General features: G+C 38.5%; 1 protein-coding gene across 1 annotated transcript in view; it reads left to right on the forward strand.

Annotated features, from left to right (window-relative positions):
• The first annotated feature begins 2,052 nt into the window (after positions 1-2,052).
• Positions 2,053-19,193, forward strand: part of LOC128695493 (post-GPI attachment to proteins factor 2-like) — a 510,841-nt gene continuing 493,700 nt past the window's right edge. The window contains exon 1 of the mRNA XM_070095370.1: positions 2,053-2,312. The gene's annotated coding sequence lies outside the window, so the exon portion shown is untranslated. The remainder of the gene's footprint in view (positions 2,313-19,193) is intronic.

Below are 19,193 nucleotides of genomic sequence, written 5' to 3' on the forward strand. Positions count from 1 at the left end.
CAATGGGGAACAAACAAAATGCAGATATAGTATACACAGACTTTGCGATAACCTTCGACAAGTGCGACCATGGTGTAATAGCACACAAAATACGTGATAAAAGAATAAAAGGAAAAGTGGATCTATAAATTCCTAATAAATAGAACACAAAGAGTAATAATAAAAGTAGGAGGCTACAGGGTAAAGCTTTGTTCCACGAACTACAGTTCTCTCTCCCATCCTTTTCTTCATTTTCATATCTGATGTAAACACAGATGTAAGCCACAACACCGTTTCCTCCTTTGCTGATGTTACTAAAATCTGCATGAGAATGTCATCCATTGACGACACTGCAAATCTCCAAGTGGACATTAACCAAGTCTTCAAATGGGCCTCAAAAAACAATAAAATTCAATGAAGACAAATTTCAAATACTTTCCGGTGGAAAACTCGAGGAAATAAAAAATGGATCGGAGTATAAAATAAATTCCAAGCACACAATAGAGCGAAAAACTAATGTGAAGGACCTGGGAGTGATAATGTCAGAGAATCTCACTTTCAAAGATCACAACAATGTCTCTACCACATCTGCTAGGAAAATGATAGGATGGATAATGAAAACCTTCAAAACTAGGGATGCCAATCCAGTGAGGGTTCTCTTAAAATCGCTTGTTCTTTCTAGACTGGAATATTACTGTACACTAACGGCCCCTTTTAAGACAGGCGTAATTACAGACCTGGAGAATATACAGAAAACTTTCACTGTACGTATAAGTACAGTAAAGCACCTAAATTACTGAGAATGGTTGGAGTCCCTTGATTTGTACTCCCTTGAGCGCAAGCGAGAAAGATAAATGATGATATACACTTGAAAAATCTTAGAGGCACTAGTCCAAAGCCTGCACACGAAAATTACTCCTTAATAAAAGCAAAAGATCTGGCAGGCTGTGCAACATCCCATATAAAATGCATGGGGCGCCACGAGCGCGCGAGGAGACAACACAATAGTGTCGGTAGGTAAGACACATAGGCAACATTTAGGCAACTTTATTCCGAAACGTTTCGCCTACACAGTAGGATTCTTCAGTCGAGTACAGAAAGAAGCCTACTGTGTAGGCGAAACGTTTCGGAATAAAGTTGCTTAAATGTTGCCTATGTGTCTTATCTACCAACCTGTCGGTATTGTATACCATTTGATAATCACAATAGGTGTCAGGGGCCAAAGACTATTTAACTGCCTTCCAGCATACATAAGGGGGATTACCAATAGACCCCTGGCTGTCTTCAGGAGGGAGCTGGACAGACACCTAAAGTCAGTTCCCGACCAACGGGACTGTGGTCCTTACGTTGGATTGCGTGTGATCAGAAGTAACAGCCTGGTTGATCAGGCCCTGAGCTACCGTGAGGCCTGATCATGGACTGGGCCACGGGGGCGTTGACCCCCGGAACACCCTCCAGGTATATTCTAGGTGTAAACACACACACACACATTTATATTTATATATATATGTGTGTGTGTGAGTGTGTGTGTGTGTGTGTGTGTGTGTGTGTGTGTGTGTGTGTGTGTGTGTGTGTGTGTGTGTGTGTGTGCAAAACAACCACTGTGAAAGAGTAGTGAAATTCCAAGCGCTTTCACAGTGGTTGTTTTGCATATTTTAAAATCACCTGTTTACTGTGATCTTATTGCATATATATATATATATATATATATATATATATATATATATATATATATATATATATATATATATATATATATATATATATATATATGTGTGTGTGTTTGTATGTGTGTGTGTGTGTGTGTGTGTGTACATATATATGTATGTATGTTTGTGTGTGGTACTGGTGTCGGTGAGTGGTTGGAGTGTTTGGTGTCAGGAGGATACTGACAGTATGAGTTAGTGTTGTCATACTTGCAACACATTGAGTAGATAAGTGTGAGGGGATGTGAGTTTGTGCGTATATGCGTGCGTTACTGGGTGCGCGAGGTGGGGTGTGCGCGTGTGCGGGCGTGTGCGGGCGTGCGCGTGTGCGGGCGTGTGCGAGGCGGGGCGGGAGTAGTGGTGGTGGTGCAGTGTGGTGCTGAGATCGATACCTTCACCAGGTCTGTCTGTGTGCACGCTCCGGGGACGCCACCAGCAGGGGGTGGGGGGAGGGACGCCGCCACCGAGTCCTTGCCGGTTCTCGTCCCTCTCACGCCCACCACGCCCATGCTCGCCCTCCACGCCCGCACCCGCCCGCTGCTGCCGTGACTGCGCACGGAGAGGCAGTGTAGAGCGGTGTAGGGCGGCTCGACACCCATTAAGAAACTATATGGGTTACCTGCTTACGTAAGGAAGTGAGGCCAGTTATGTTGTGATGTTTGGGTGAACGATGGCGCAGCGGCGCTACCACACTCACCAGCCAATGTCACGTGACGTACAAGGTGCAACTTAGGCTGGTGATACAAGTGGGAGGAGGAAAAGGGCGCGGAGGAGAAAACGAGGAGAAAAAGAGTAGATGGAGGAGGAGGAGGAGGGGGACGCGTGGTACACTCTAGCAAGGCCGCTGCTTGAAGTAAACACAAGAGTGGTGAGGAGAACCCAAACATTGGCAATGATCCAGGGCCAGTGGGTTGGCACAGGTGCCACTAGTACACGGTAGTGCCTGGCAATACCCGCCACCATGACACTACCCACACCGGGATTACTACAGCTCTACTAGCCTGTGTCCACCCTTCAGCAGACAGCTGTCACCAGTATCTGCTGCACTCCCCAGCGTTGTTCAGTGTAGTGTTTGTGTTGAGTTTAGTCTTGCTCCCACACTTGTGATATCTTAAAACACTTACATAGGGCACCGCAAAGCCTAGCATCATATATTTAAGTTGTAAGTTTATGAGACGAATGTTTTTTAATTTATAAAACAGATAATCTTTATTTTTGTAGCGTCAACTACAGTATTGCTTGAGTATGAAGAATACTCGGTACCACACTCCAGGCGTATCCCATTCAACTTAAGGCAAGTGTATCACAGCATAATGGACAGTATGTGTGGAAGAATTCAGTGCTGTGATTGGTCTAGCAGGTAAGGTGTGCTTAAGTAGTGATTTTGGATCTGAGGCTCAAGTGGTTATCTGATAAGTATCTTTGCAAGTGCTGCCTCATCAAGGTTGACGAACCTCTGAGGAGAAGGAAGACTCCTTACCAGAGGAGCAACTGTGCCTAATCATCACAGCTTTTTCTGCCGCTCAGCTCCCGGTCAAGATGCTGAGCACACGGCAGCACAGGCGCTCAGCTGGTGACGAAATACAAGAGAAAGATAACCTAAGAATAAGTTCTCTGTGTATGAAAAAGAAAAAAAAAGGGGAAAAGCATTTAAATATTGTATGAAATAGAGGGTGGAGTTAGATAACACTGAAGCTTGTAAAGATAGAATGGAAAGAAGAGAAAATGGTGACTAGGAAGAAACAGTGGGATGGGGAGTTAGAAACATCTGTTCTTGTGAAATGAGTAATGGAGGCTAATATTGTGTCAGAGAGAAGGAGCAAGTACCTTGCTGATTAACCCCCCCCTCACCCCCACCCCCACCCCCACCCCTCCACCACCACAACAATAATAACAACACCCACTACTACTTCTATTACTACTACTAACACCACCAACACTGGCATTACCACTACTACTCAGTATTCCAACCGCACTCACCCACCACAACTACTAACTGTAGTTACCGCCACCACCACTATGATCATCAACCACACAGCATAACTTCCACCACTGTCATGAGTATCAGCCACAGCTGTACATGTACACTGCTGTTCTGGAAGAGAGACTATCCGGTGTACTGTGTACAGTATTCTCTATAATGTATACAAAATGTTTAATGATATTCAGTCCTTTTTTTCAGCACCCAGTACACTCCTGCCATTAAAACACACATTGAATGATCTGCGCTCAGTTCCTGACTGAGAGTAACTCATCTTCGGAGACGGAGGGTCGAGACTCCACTCTGTTAACCTGATGGCACCATACCACTGTGTATACAATGTCATCTAAAAGAAAACACATGTGAAGGCTGTACGGGCAATGCCTCGACTATATTAGTACGTCTGAGTCATACAACATCTAAGTGATAGAACGATTATAAATGTTTTACCCATACCGATATTTAATTTTAGGCCGATATACCGATTCCATAAAAAATTAGCCGATACCCGCCTATTCCCACCGATACCCATCATACCGGTACTTGAATATATACCCCTATTACATTGAGGTAGCGTGCACCCCTCGTGGTTAGTAGACGGAGGATCGAATCTTCAACAGTCCTTACTCTGAACGATCCACATGGGTTTAACGCTTCGCGTAAATATAATATGCATGTAGAGAATGTCAGGAGAAACACGAGTATTATTTCAGTGATTTACGTAAGGACTGTTGTGTATGTTGACCCAGCATACATATGTACGTTTATCCAGATTACATGTGTACGTTTATCCAGCGTACATGTGTACGTTTATCCCACATTCGTGTGTACGTTTTTCCGACATTCGTAGGTGCGTTTATCCAAAGTTTGTATGTGCCTTTATTTAACATTAATTAGTTTCAGCCCTGATGCCAGTAAAGGGTTCTTAATCCAAGGAATTGAACCTTTATTGCCCTTCCTGGAATCGAACTTGAATGCCTTCAGTTACACTGGCCAGCAGTGTTTTGGTTCACGTATGAGAATATGCGTTTCTAAGCAATTTAGGGACGCTGAATTTAACTGAACTTAGTTTAGCTCCAACACGAAGTTTGTGTGAAGTAGTACACCAGAGTGAGCGATCTTACTATGACAGCCATCATGGTGAAGAGATATCAGGGAAACCTGAGGATCAGTTTGCTGGCCGACTACTGCTGGACACTGGTGCGGGAGAACCAGTCTGAACACAAGCCAGAAACCCTAAAAACTCTGATGTATGACTATATGGAACTTTATGTTAGTTTTCTGTTACACACACACACACATTTATATATATATATATATATATATATATATATATATATATATATATATATATATGTAATGTGTGTTTGTGTGTGTGTGTGTGTGGGTGGGTGTTTGAGCAGCATGGGCTGGCAGGCAGAACTGGGTAATAGCTGTGTCCTGCTTAGGTAGGATGTGTTTGGCAAATATGTCAGTGATGGTAAAACTGCCTGTGTTTTGAGTGATGGTGTTGTTAGTAGTAATGAGAACAGACTGTAAACAGCGTATTTGACGCAGTTCTGATTCCCTGATAACAAGTTTAACATTTCGGAAGTTCATGAGTTGGGTTTGTGGTTGTTGAGGTGTAGTGTGCAGACGTTGTTTAAGGGGGCCATTTAATAAGCGTATTTATATTTACCACTCCTACATATTTCCCTCCACGTGTAGTTTATGATGAAGAATTAGACATGTGCAACATCTGGGTATCTTTATTTGTAGATGTTTCGCCAACCAGTGGCTTTATCAATACAAGGACAATGTGAAGAATGTAGACCACGGAGCTCTTCACCAACTCCTAGGCTGAGGGACTGATTACCTCATCTTTTGTATATAATTCTACATTCTTCAGATTGTCCTTGTATTGTATTGATAAAGCCACTGGTTGGTGAAACGTCTACAAATAAAGATACCCAGATGTTGTAGCACATATGTTTAATTCTTCATCTTGTCGGTATTGTATACCATTAATGTACAACGTGTAGTTCATAACCTCGTCCACATGGAATTGTGTAAATACCAGCGTTAAACTTACTGTGTTTTCTGCTCTTTTCTTGTTATAAAGTTCTTAATGGTTTTTGAAAGTTATTCTGACAATGTGGGCCTTAGTTTTAGTAATATGGTTGTGTATGTTATCCAAAACCTTCCCAACCTGGAGAACAGTTAACTGTTCTAGAGTTAACCTTTGTTTAGTGGTGTAGATCTTGACAGTTTCTTCTACAATTGCTGAAGAAATCTACTGGGTACTGTAGCTTGCTGAAGGTCGTATGCATGCAACTTACATAAGGAATTGTTACTGCTTGGCTACGATGCTAGAGGCATGAGTTAGTCACACATGTCAACTGTGAAATAAATTGAAAGTGAACATATATAAGAGTGAGATGATGAGGGTATCAAACGAGTTAGGTAAAGAAAAAATGGATATCAGATTGAAGGGAGTATGGAAGAAGTGAATGTGTTCAGATATTTGGGAGTAGACTTGTCAGCGGATGGGTTTATGAAGGACGAGGTAAACTATAGAACTGATGAAGGAAAAAAAGGTGGGTGGTGCACTGAGGTATCTGTGGAAACAAATAACGTTATCCGTAGATGCAAAGAAGGGAATGTATGAGAGTATAGTGGTACCAACACTTTTATATGGGTGTGAAGCTTGGGTTGTAAATGCTGCAGCAAGAAGGAGGCTGGAGGCAGTGGAGATGTCGTGTCTAAGGGCAATGTATGGTGTAAATATTTTGCAGAGAATTCGTGGTGTGGAAATTTGGAGGTGTGGAGTTACTAAAAGTATTATTCAGAGGGCTGAAGAGGGTTATTAAGGTGGTTTGGTCATTTAGAGAGGCTGGAGCAAAATAGAATGACTTGGAGGGTATATAAATTTGTAGTGGAGGGAAGGAGGGGTAGCGGTCACCCTGAAAAGGATGGAGGGGGTAAAAGAGATTTTGTGTGCAAGGGGCTTGGATATACAGCAGGCATGTGTGAGCGTGTTAGATAGGAGTGGAGACGAGCTGTTGGAGTGTGAGCAGGGTAATATTTTGTGAAAGGATTCAGGAAAACCGGTTACCTGGACTTGAGTGCTGGAGGTGGGAAGTATAATGCCTGCACTTTAAAGGAGGAGTTCGTGATATTTGCTGTTTAGAGTGACATTTAAATTGTAATAAAGTTGGTAGAATTGCCGACAATATGTAAAGTAAAAGGACACAAGTATAACTGTGACATTTTTATTGTGGCAACGTTTCGCTCTCCAGGAGCTTTGTCAAGCCAAAGCTCCTGGAGAGCGAAACGTTGCCACAATAAAAATGTCACATTAATTGCACTTGTGTCCTTTTATTTGACATCTAAATTGTATCTGCGGGCCTCTGCAAAGACAGTGATAGTATGAATGATGGTGAAAGTGTTTCTTTTTTTGGGTCATCCTGCCTCAGTGGGAGCCGGCCAGCGTGTTGAATATATATATGTTGTGCCGAATAAGTAAAACTGGTCAATTAGCAAGAGCTCATTTAAACTTAAGTCCTTTCTAAATTTTTCTCTTATACGTTTAAAGATATCTTTTTTTTTTTCATTTTTGTTAATGTAAAAAATAATAATTATGTACCAGAAGAACCTTGGAAAACTTACCTAACCTTATTATTATATATCAATAACAACACTGCGACTCGCCAAGGACTCGAACCCATGATTATTTTGGCCCGTCTCATGGTGAGCGAAAATTACTTGATACTTTAACCCACAGGACCACCAAATCTTACAAGAACCAAGCACCCAGCGAAACTAGGTGTGTTACCCTTGTTCCGAGAACATACGGTGGTGTGGACGCCTCTGAGCTAATTTCATTCTACTTCCTGTTTGATGTACTAGCCCAACAAGCAGTATTTTATATTATTGTAACCACGAACGAGTGATATTGACCAATAACAACACTGCAACTAGCCAATGACTCGAACCCATGATATTTTGCCCCGCTTCAGGTGCTTGGTTCTTCTATAATTTGGTGGTCTTGTGGATTAGAGCGTCATGTGATTTTCGCTCACCATGAGGCGGGCCAAAACATCATGGGTTCAAATCCTTGGCTAGTCGCAGTGTTGTTATTGATCAATACCACTCGTTCGTGGTTACAATATATATATATATATATATATATATATATATATATATATATATATATATATATATATATATATAAATATATATATATATATATATATATATATATATATATATATATATATATATATATATATATATATATATATAATGTCGTGCCGAATATGTAAAACTGGTCAGTTAGCAAGAACTCATTTAAAATTAAGTCCATTCTAAATGTTCTCTTATACGTTTAAAGATATATTTTTTCATTAATGTTTATGTAAAATTTTTTAATTTTGCACCAAAAGAATCTTAGAAAACTTACCTAACCTTATTATAACAAGAGCAATTTATTTTAGCCTAACCCAACTAAATATATTTTAGATTTGTTTACAGTAATTTAATACTAAACAAACACAGTGAAATATATTTTTTTCGTTAGGTTCAGAATGATTTTGGCGAAATTATTGCATACACAAATTTTCACTTGTCCTACATGGCAAGATGAACGTTGCTATTTAAGCCAAGATCGCAAATTCTGCCTATTCGGCACGACATATATATATATATATATATATATATATATATATATATATATATATATATATATATATATATATATATATATATATATATATATATGTCTTGCCGAATAGGCAGAATTATTTATTATTAAAGATTCGCCGGTATTCTCCCGGCAAGGGCCTTTTCCAAGTGGTGGCCCGGCCTTGGCTCCCTCTTTAGGGTGTGTCTGAGACCTAAGTCTCCCATGGGAGGAGGCACAAATACCTCCTCATCTTTGGGACCAATTGTCCCCAGGCCTAGCCACAAGCTAGGCCTCTCTGGTCTGCCATCCCCGCCCCAAGGGGGCTAATATTAGGGAATAACAGTCTTGTGAGCTACAAGCTCCGGCTCAGGCACCTACCCTGCCCTAGAAGGGTTAGGCATGGTATCGATGTAGGCAGAATTTGCGATCTTGGCTTAAATAGCAACATTCATCTTGCCATATAGGACAAGTGAAAATTTGTGTATGCAATAATTTCGCCAAAATCATTCTGAACCTAACGAAAAAAATAAATTTCACTGTGTTTGTTGAGTATTAAATTATTGTAAACAAATCTAAAATATATTTAGTTGGGTTAGGCTAAAATAAATTACGCTTGTTATAATAAGGTTAGGTAAGTTTTCTAAGTTCCTTTTGGTGCAAAATTATAAATTTTTACATCAACATTAATGAAAAAAATATATCTTTAAACGTATAAGAGAAAAATTTTAGAAATGACTTAATTTTAAATGAGTTCTTGCTAACTGACCAGTTTTGCATATTCGGCACGACATATATATATATATATATATATATATATATATATATATATATATATATATATATATATATATATATGTCGTGCCGAATAGGCAGAACTTGCCATCTTGGCTTAAATAGCAACGTTCATCCTGCCATATAGGACAAGTGAAAATTTGTGTATTCAATAATTTCGCCAAAATCATTCTGAACCTAACGAAAAAAATATATTTCACTGTGTTTGTTTAGTATTAAATTACTGTAAACAAATCTAAAATATATTTAGTTGGGTTAGGCTAAAATAAATTGTTCTTGTTATAATAAGGTTAGCTAAGTTTTCTAAGATTCTTTTGGTGCAAAATTAAAAATTTTTGCATTAACATTAATGAAAAAAAATGCATCTTTAAACGTATAAGAGAAAATTTTAGAAAGGACTTAATTTTAAATGAGTTCTTGCTAACTGACCAGTTTTACATATTCGGCACGACATATATATATATATATATATATATATATATATATATATATATATATATTGTCAGCTTCATCAGTGTTATACTAGAATAAAGGCTATGCATTCTTTAGATTAATCAGAACATTAAGTATAATATCGGAAATATGCTACAATCTCTTTTAAATACCCCTATCCTCAGTCCATGTTACTGAGGCTGAAGTTGATTATAAAATGGAAGCCGTCTTAAGACATATATATGGTGGGTGAACGTTGAGTGATGACTACCATCACAACACTAGGCCAAGCAAGTGACAGGAGAAAGGACTCTGACTGAGTCAGATAAAACAACAAGTATCCAGAATATTGGAAGTCTTAATGAAGATAGCAGATAAGCGCCTGTCTTTATAGTGACCTTTATATTAATGGTTTACAGTACCAATAAGTAGATAAGTAAGACAATAAAGATGCTTAACTACCGGACGTGTCTTACTTATAGTAACCGTTACATAGTCCAGTAGATTTCTTAGATAATAACAAAATTATACTGCACAGAAGCTTTGGTTAGGATTTGCGCAGTGTCAAACTAATGTAGCTTAGTAAACTTCATTTTCTATTAATTAATATTAATAAGTAGAATATCGGTATAGTAATGATGAAACAAAATGAAGGTGTGAATTAAATCAAGTTTGCAGCATATACGTGAGTGTGACGCAGCGCTGTATGACCCTTGTGGGTTTAGCGCTTAGTTTTGATTGTGCAAATAATAATAATAATAATAATAATAATAATAATAATAATAATAATAATAATAATAATAATAATAATAATATAATTGGGACCATTTCAGTGAACTAAAGAAAGTTAAGAGGCAGCATGCCACTTGCTGAACCAGAGTCAGGTACACTGATACTCTCTCATACAACTTCTCAAAGTGAAACGTTTTCCTGCCTTCAAATATCTGTTATATGTGGAAGGAGCATCTTGGGTCAATGAAATCCCTAAAGATTAGTCATTCGAAGGACGGAGGGTTTGTTGTGGTAAATATAATCAGTTGTTTCGTCGTTAATCCCAGAATATCAAAATCCTCACCAACCGGTCACTCAATGCTTGTCTAATCTATAGGCATGACCTACTTACACTTATGGATTTTTCCAATGGTGACTCTTCCTCCTGTTTCCCCTCACCTGACTGCAGTATATAAGCCACTTATCCACTCATATGCTGTACATTTTATCAAGATTGATGGACTGAAGACAGTGACTCCAGGCTGAGGGACTGAATACCTCAAACTCCTCTTCTTGCATCATTCTTCCTTGTATTGGACTGAAAAAGTCAATGGCTGACGAAATGTTTCTACAAAAAAGATTTCCGAATGTTGCATGTGTCTTAGTCTTCAACTTGCCAGTTTTCTAAATAGTTCACATAATAACATAAGTGTTAGAAAGGCTGTGGAAAGACGTTTGTTAAGGAATGAAAACAAGAATTTTTCAGAGTATAGTGGCTCATTATAATATTGTGGTGTGAGTTTGAGATGAGGTCAGTGAATGTTACGGCGAGGAGGGAGGACGCAGTTATATATACTCTGAGATCATCGTATTATGCACAAAATGAGGGATAGGTATAACTTAAAAAGTGTTTCTTCTTTTTATTTGATGTAATTTTTGTTATAAGTAAGGACTGACCCAATCAGCATGGTAGGTGGAGTCTTTCTGGCTGTTGGAGGTGGGGGGGGGGAGCTGTGATGGGGACCGGGACATGAGGGAGGGGGAAGTCATGCGTCATTAGCCAGCTCTGAGTGGAGGGGGAGTCTGGTAATTATGCTTGGCTCACCTGGTGTCCCCACCTGAGTTAAGGGCTGGGTGGGAGAGGGCGGTGTTTCTTAGGTGAACGTTTAGCTATTTCTTCTAGGAAAACATTGATTTTTCACCACTGTATTACTTGTATAAGCGACGCTGAGATTGTGGCCAGGTGCAGGTCAGTGACTGTATGGTGTTTAATGTTTTAGACTTATTTTCTTGCGAATTTGTTTCTAACGTGGGAAGTGTTGATAATATTTAAGAGGATACGCGTGTGTGCTAAAATAGGTTGAAGTTGATATTGTTAAACACGTGTACGTAGGAAGAGAGGACTAAGTTAATGCAGAGCGAAGTATAAAATACTCTGAAAAAAATTAACAGGGCAGATACAGATAGACTGTTTAAAGTTCGAGGATCGGAAATAGAGAATATAGATGAAATAATAAAATACAGGAGAGTCATAGGGACTACAGAAGGTACTTTTTTAATCTTAGGAAAGTGGAATGAATTTAATGTTGAAATAGCAAGCTACATTGTGATTAATGATGCTTCCATTTGTAAATATTTATTACGAAAACTGACAGTAATAAAATAAAAGTTAGAATAAAAAAAAGAAAAATTAAATTTTGATTTTCATGCTTTTGAATTTCAATAGTAGTTCCCTCTGTGATTTCAGACATGATTTTATTGTTTCCTTCAATATATAATGAAACATAATATGTCGAAGTTTTCATTTCACTTTTTATTTCACTTTACAGTCCTCTGTTATGTGTTGTAATATTTGTAATTTGTAGCGACGAAGGGCTAGACATTTGCTCAAAATTTTCCACACTGTTGGTTGAAGCAGATTAAGTTGACGACTGGCACGACCTGTAGATTTATTTGAGTTACGAACAAATGATTCTCAAGTGCTGCCGTTTATCTTTTGTTGCGCTAGTCATAGGCATTGCAACCTGTGGCGATAAATTTTCGATTACACTCACGAACTGGTGTAGCCTTTCTGTGTAGCCTTTTAAATTGTTACTGAACATTGATAACAAATGATGTTTTGTGATACTTAAGTACACCCAACACCACATCTTGTTGAGACGCCATATTGATTACTAAACAAATAACATTATCATCAGGAAACAGTAGCGGTCAATAAAACTGCGCTCATCTTTATGTATCTTAACTATTCTCCTAGCATTGTTTGTGTTTTCATAATGAATATTAAAATTTGGTTAGATCATTGATTATATAATCACCTTGTATTTTTAAGATTAGATATAATAGTGTTCAAGAAGCCAGAATCCAGTAATGCGTCGACGAAGTTTGTGGGATTTCCTCTCAGAGACTCACATGACATTTATCAACGATTGATCTTAGCTGTGTTTGTCAGATAATTAATTGTACCTATCATTTCCTGAAGAACTAACAGATAACTAAATGTTTTATGCAACTAATTAAGAATGACCAATTTGTGGGGATCTTGGTATTCAGAGAATAACAACCGATTATGTTTATCACAACAAAACCTTTGTCCTTCGAATGACCAATCTTGTGGAATTCTACTGACCTAGGGAGCTCCTTCCACAGATGAAAGATAAACTGTATTTGAAATGAAGGAACACGTTCCATTTTTGAGAAGGTGTATGGGACAATATTATTGTACCTGACTTGCTTAGTTCAGCAAGTTGCATGCTGCCTCTTAAGTTTCTTTAGTTCATTCAACTTGTCCCAATCACATATATGTTGCAAACGAGATTTAATTCATAACATTTATTCTGTTTCATTATTACTATAGTGATATTTTATTTACTCCATTATTATTAATTATTAAGTGAAGTTTATTAACCTACATTGGTGTGACACTGCGTACATCCGAACCAAAATTTCTGTACAGTATAATTTTGTTATTTTCTGAGATATCTACTGGTATATATATATATATATATATATATATATATATATATATATATATATATATATATATATATATATATATATATATATATATGTATATATAATGGTTACTATGAGTAAGACACATCGGTATTGTAAACCATTAATATGATGGTCACTATAAAGACACAGGCGATTATCTGCTTATCTGTTGACTTTTAATCTTGTCACTTGCTAATCGTAGTGTTGTGATGGTCGTCGTCACTGAGCGTTCACTCACCACATATACGTCTTAAACAGCTCCCATATTACAGTCAACTTCAGTCTCAGTAAGACGTATTGGGGATTCTGACAGCTAAATAGGGAAGATAGCCAGGTTAAACTGACAAGCCATGATAACTCACTGAACGAAGGCTTCGAACCCTGAGATCGTGTCTTCACGATTTCGCGAGTCATTAGTTATGATAACATTGAGCGTCTTGTGATGCTTATTACCACGTGCTTAGTTAAACCGCTATCTGATAAATGATCGCTGGTTCATTATGCACTGGTTCAAGAGGCACCGGTTCGTGACGCACTAGATCGTGACGCAACGATTTGTGACGCACTAATCACTAACACATTGGTTCGTGACACATTTGTTACTGACACTCCTGGCGCCACGTGTCCTCGTCTCTGGTAGGACACACAACCTGCTTCCAGAGTTCCTTAACACGAGTTTTATGTTTGTACATCTTTTGAAGACATAGTTGCCTTAACATTAAGAAATACTTAAACTTAATTCATTTATTTATTTATTTATTAATTTGAACATGATACAGAGAAGCACAAGGAATAAAATTTTTAAAGTGCAGCATGCCAAAGCCCCTTGTATGCAGAGCATTATAGGCAGGCTTAAAATTAACTTTAGATTAACTAAGCAATGATATATTCAGTGGTACAAAAATTATTGTAAAACAGATAACAATTTAGTACAAATGAGTATTACAAAGACAGGTCATATGGTCATTTACTGTGTTGCTGTGTAATCAGTAGAATGGAATATTCAGTTAGGTAATGAAGTTAAATAGTAACAAAGTTTGATTGGGTTGCAGGTTGACATTTGTGAGATACAATAATGAGATACATATATGAGATACAATTTATGAGATACTATTATTCAGTACATGTATTTATTTAGTTGTGGGTGAGTAAGTGATTTTTGAGAAGAGACCTGAATTTATAAACAGACAGTGTTTCTTTTATATTCACAGGTAATGAATTCCAGATTTTAGGGCCTTTTATGTGCATTGAGTTTTTGCATAGCGTGAGATGGACACGAAGAACATCAAAGAGTGATCTGTGCCTTGTGTTATGGTCATGTGTTCTGTTGAGGTTGGTAAGGAGATGTTTGAGGGGAGGGTTTATGTCAGAGTTAAGTGTTCTATGTATGTAGTAGGTGCAGTAATAAGTATGGATGTTTTGTATTGTGAGTAGGTTTAGAGTTTTGAATATTGGTGGAGTGTGCTGTCTGCAGTGGGAATTTGTCATCATTCTGACTGCAGCCTTTTGTTGGGTGATTAGTGGTCTGAGATGGTTTATTGTTGTTGAGCCCCATGCACAAATTCCATAGGTGAGATAGGGGTAAATAAGTGAGTGATATAGGGCCAGGAGGGCTAACTGTGGAACATAGTACCGTATCTTCGATAGTATGCCTACAGTCTTGGATTTTTTTTTTGGAAATTTGTTGTATATGTGTTTGAAATTTGAGTCTATTATCAAGGTGGATTCCTAGGAATTTTCCCTCTGTGAGTTTTGTGATAGGTGATCCATTTATCATTATGTTAAGAGACACATCTGCAGCTCTGTCACCAAACTGAACTTAGTAGGTTTTGTCAGTGTTTAGAATAAGTTTGTTGGTCCTCATCCAGGTTGATATTTTCTGTAATTCGGTATTTACAGTATTGGCTAGCGTGACTGGGCTCGGGTGAGAGTAGACGTATGTAGTGTCATCTGCAAATAGTGTGGGTTTGAGTAGTTGCGATGCATTTGGTAGGTCATTTATGTATATGAGAAAGAGAAGAGGACCTAGGATACTTCCCTGTGGGACACCAACTGTAATTGGCTGTGCGGAAGAGTTTGCCCCATTTGTGTACACATTGGCTTCTGTTGCTGAGGTAAGACTTGAGGTAGTTGAGGGAGTGCCCTCTTATACCATAGTGCGACAATTTTATGTGGAGCAAGTCGTGGTCAACTGTATCGAAAGCTTTACGTAAGTCAATGAAGATCCCCAGTGGGACTTCTTTTTTCTTTATTGCTGTATAAATATGTTCTAGCATGTTGATAATAGCATCATTAGTATTTTTATTAGGCCTGAACCCAAACTGACAGGGGTTGAGTATGTTGTGGGAGATGAGGTAGGAATAGATACGCTTATGGATTAATTTTTCAAAGATTTTAGAGAGAGGGTGTAAGTTGGATATTGGCCTATAGTTATTTAAGTCTGTGTGGTCTCCTCCTTTATGGATCGGGGTGACCCTTGCTATTTTGAGAACTGTAGGAAAGGTAGAGGATTCAATGGATTTGTTAAAGAGTGTTGCCATGATTGGTGATAGCACCTGTGACACTTTTTTGTATATAATGGGTGGTAAGGTATTTAAATCTCCTGTCTTGTTTTTTAGTTTGTTGATAATAAGGGAGACTTCAGTTGGGTTAGTCGGAGCTAGGAACAGTGTGTTCGGGTAGTTGCCAGTGAGGTAGTCCTTGAGTGGGGTATCTGAGCTTGGGATTTTATTGGCAAGGTTTTTTTCCTATAGTGGAGAAGAAATCATTGAGTCTATGTGCTGTTTCAGTAGGTGGGAATTGGGGTTCATCTGGTTTTGTTAATTCAATTTCGCTATTTCGTGTTATCTTTTTTGTTCCTAGTATTTCTGATAGGGGTTTCCAGATCTTTTTTATGTCACCTCGTAAGTTGGATAATCTGTTCTCATAATACAATTTTTTAGCCCTTCTTATTAGGCTGGTTAAGATTGACGAGTAACGTTTTGTTTGGTCTCTGGTTATGTGACCCATTCAGTACTGTTTTTCGTATAGGTGCTTTGTATTTATGGATCTGAGGATACTGGGTTTATTGTTTGATATTTCTTAACTTAGTTGATTTTTGTTGATGTGTTAAGTTGAAGAAAAAAGTCACAATACTGTGACTAGAACAATACACAACTAACTCGTAAATAGCAGAGACAAGCTTACGACGACCACGAGTACTTTCTACTACCACTACCAGTCTTACCACTACTACTACCACTACCAGTCTTACCACTACTACTACCACTACCAGTCTTACCACTACTACTTCCACTACCAGTCTTACCACTACTACTTCCACTACCAGTCTTACCACTACTACTACCACTACCAGTCTTACCACTACTACTACCACTACCAGTCTTACCACTACTACTTCCACTACCAGTCTTACCACTACTACTACCACTACCAGTCTTACCACTACTACTTCCACTACCAGTCTTACCACTACTACTTCTACTACCAGTCTTACCACTACTACTACCACTACCAGTCTTACCACTACTACTACCACTACCAGTCTTACCACTACTACTACCACTACCAGTCTTACCACTACTATTACCACTACCAGTCTTACCACTACTACTTCCACTACCAGTCTTACCACTACTACTTCTACTACCAGTCTTACCACTACTACTACCACTACCAGTCTTACCACTACTACTACCACTACCAGTCTTACCACTACTACTACCACTATCAGTCTTACCACTACTTCCACTACCAGTCTTACCACTACTACTATCACTACCAGTCTTACCACTACTACTTCCACTACCAGTCTTACCACTACTACTACCACTACCAGTCTTACCACTACTACTTTTTCTTTCTCTCTTTGTCCCGTCCCTGTTCTTCTCGCCTATATATATACTGGCTCCCTCATTCTTTTGTGTTAGTGTGACTTTGTCCATGGTCCAGGTTGGACCGTGACGTCGTCGTAAGCTTCTCTCTCCTATGTGAGGGTTATTTGTGTATTTGTAATGTCAGTGAATACTGAGGTGTGGCACATGAAGCTCTAAGCCCGTATGTGGTTCCAGACTCCCTCCAATACTGGCTGCTGGGTCTATACCTAATCAGTGGTGTATTTAATACCAGAGAAGATATGTGAATCGAGCGTAAAATGTGGGGAAGACAAGACACAAGTTACAAAGTAAGCTTTTATATAACAGTTTCACTGTTTAGAGCTCTAGAGTCAGAGCGAAACGTTGTGCATATAAAAGTTTGTTGTGTGACTTGTGTGTGCGTTCTTCATTGTTGTCAGTAGTGCTACCTTACACATCTCATTCTCTTAATAACAAGATACCATGTCGCTCTTGTTAAGACAGTCAGATGGAGGACTGTTTAAGTAGCCTTTAACAGTGATTATTTGCCAGACCTTTCTATTGTGTTCGGTGGTTCTCCTTCTTTTGTTAGCGCATCAGAACTTTTTATCGCCTTTATCTTATATTTTATTTATTGCCTTTGTGGTTTGTTATAATGGGTTTTTTTTTATTGAGAGAGAACAACCTAACTAATCTAGCCTAAATAACGTTAACTCTGAAAATTTTGCTGCAAACCGTCTACTGAGAGGGTGTTCCGGGGGCCATCGCCCCCCGCGGCCCGATCCATGACCAGTCCCCACTGTGGATCAGTGCTTGATCAATCAGGCTGTTACTGCCTGCCGCACGCAAGCCAGCGTACGAACCACAGACCGACTGATCAGGTACTGACTTTAGGTATATTAAAAATCGGCATAGAATTTGCGAGGCTGGGTTGTTAAGAGCAAGTGTAGTGTTCCCGTGATGCTGGGTCACCTTAACTCCTAGGGTTAGGTGCCCCGTGTTTGGGTGGGGTGCCACTCTTCCCACACTGTGCCATTATTCCCGATGGTGCCCCTAACCCCCTAAGAACCCAGCATTTTTTTTTTGACATAAATAGTGGGGATATTTTCTATTTTGTCTAAATTTGTTGGCGCTTATAGCAAATAACACGAGATGACTTACGTGTATGGATTGTAGAATGTGAAAAATAAGACTAAATAGTTTCACTTGTGTTTTGATTATGATTAATATAATATGAGAGTGGATTAGTCACGACAGTAGCAAATTTATAATAATGTGTAATTCTGAAATTGTTAGAAACGGAAGACTTTTAAATCATTGGACAAGCAAACGGCTATAGTGGTTTGTAAATAAAACAAAACAAACCATCTTAGAATGTAGCGAGTGGATGTTGACAGACAGACAACAGTGCCGTCACTGACAACATTTACCCTCACACACAACCTGTTATTTTAAATAGAACAATAAATTAACCTTCCCAACTATATGTTGACGGCTTCTTATTTGTACATATATGTGTTACTTGTGTACATATATGTGTTACTTGTGTACATATATGTGTTACTTGTGTACATATATCTGTTACTTGTGTACATATATCTGTTACTTGTGTACATATATGTGTTACTTGTGTACATATATATGTTACTTGCTTCAAGGTCGCTAAGAAGGATAACGAGTTGTCAGGTGGCTCTTAATTATCTATTTATCGATCACTAGTCTCTCTCTCTCTCTCTCTCTCTCTCTCTCTCTCTCTCTCTCTCTCTCTCTCTCTCTCTCTCTCTCTCTCTCTCTCTCTCTCTCTCTCTCTCTCCCTTCTCCTCTCCTTCCAGCTTCGATGTAGACTTCACAAAGTAATAATATACGTGGTGTTGAAAGGCTTGACTGTGTCAGTCTTTCATGTGATCATGAAGTTCTCCTCAGCTTCCTTCAATGTTTACCTATTTTAAAGATAAATATTATATTTACTTGTATGTTCGCCCTTTTAAAAGTGTTCTTGCATGTTTACTAACTTAATTAAGAGGAAATAATTGCAAGATTTGTGTTTATGAATACAGGATACTGGTAAATACTGTCGG

This window comes from Cherax quadricarinatus, chromosome 50 (assembly GCF_038502225.1).
Source record: "Cherax quadricarinatus isolate ZL_2023a chromosome 50, ASM3850222v1, whole genome shotgun sequence".
Classification (NCBI taxonomy): domain Eukaryota; kingdom Metazoa; phylum Arthropoda; class Malacostraca; order Decapoda; family Parastacidae; genus Cherax; species Cherax quadricarinatus.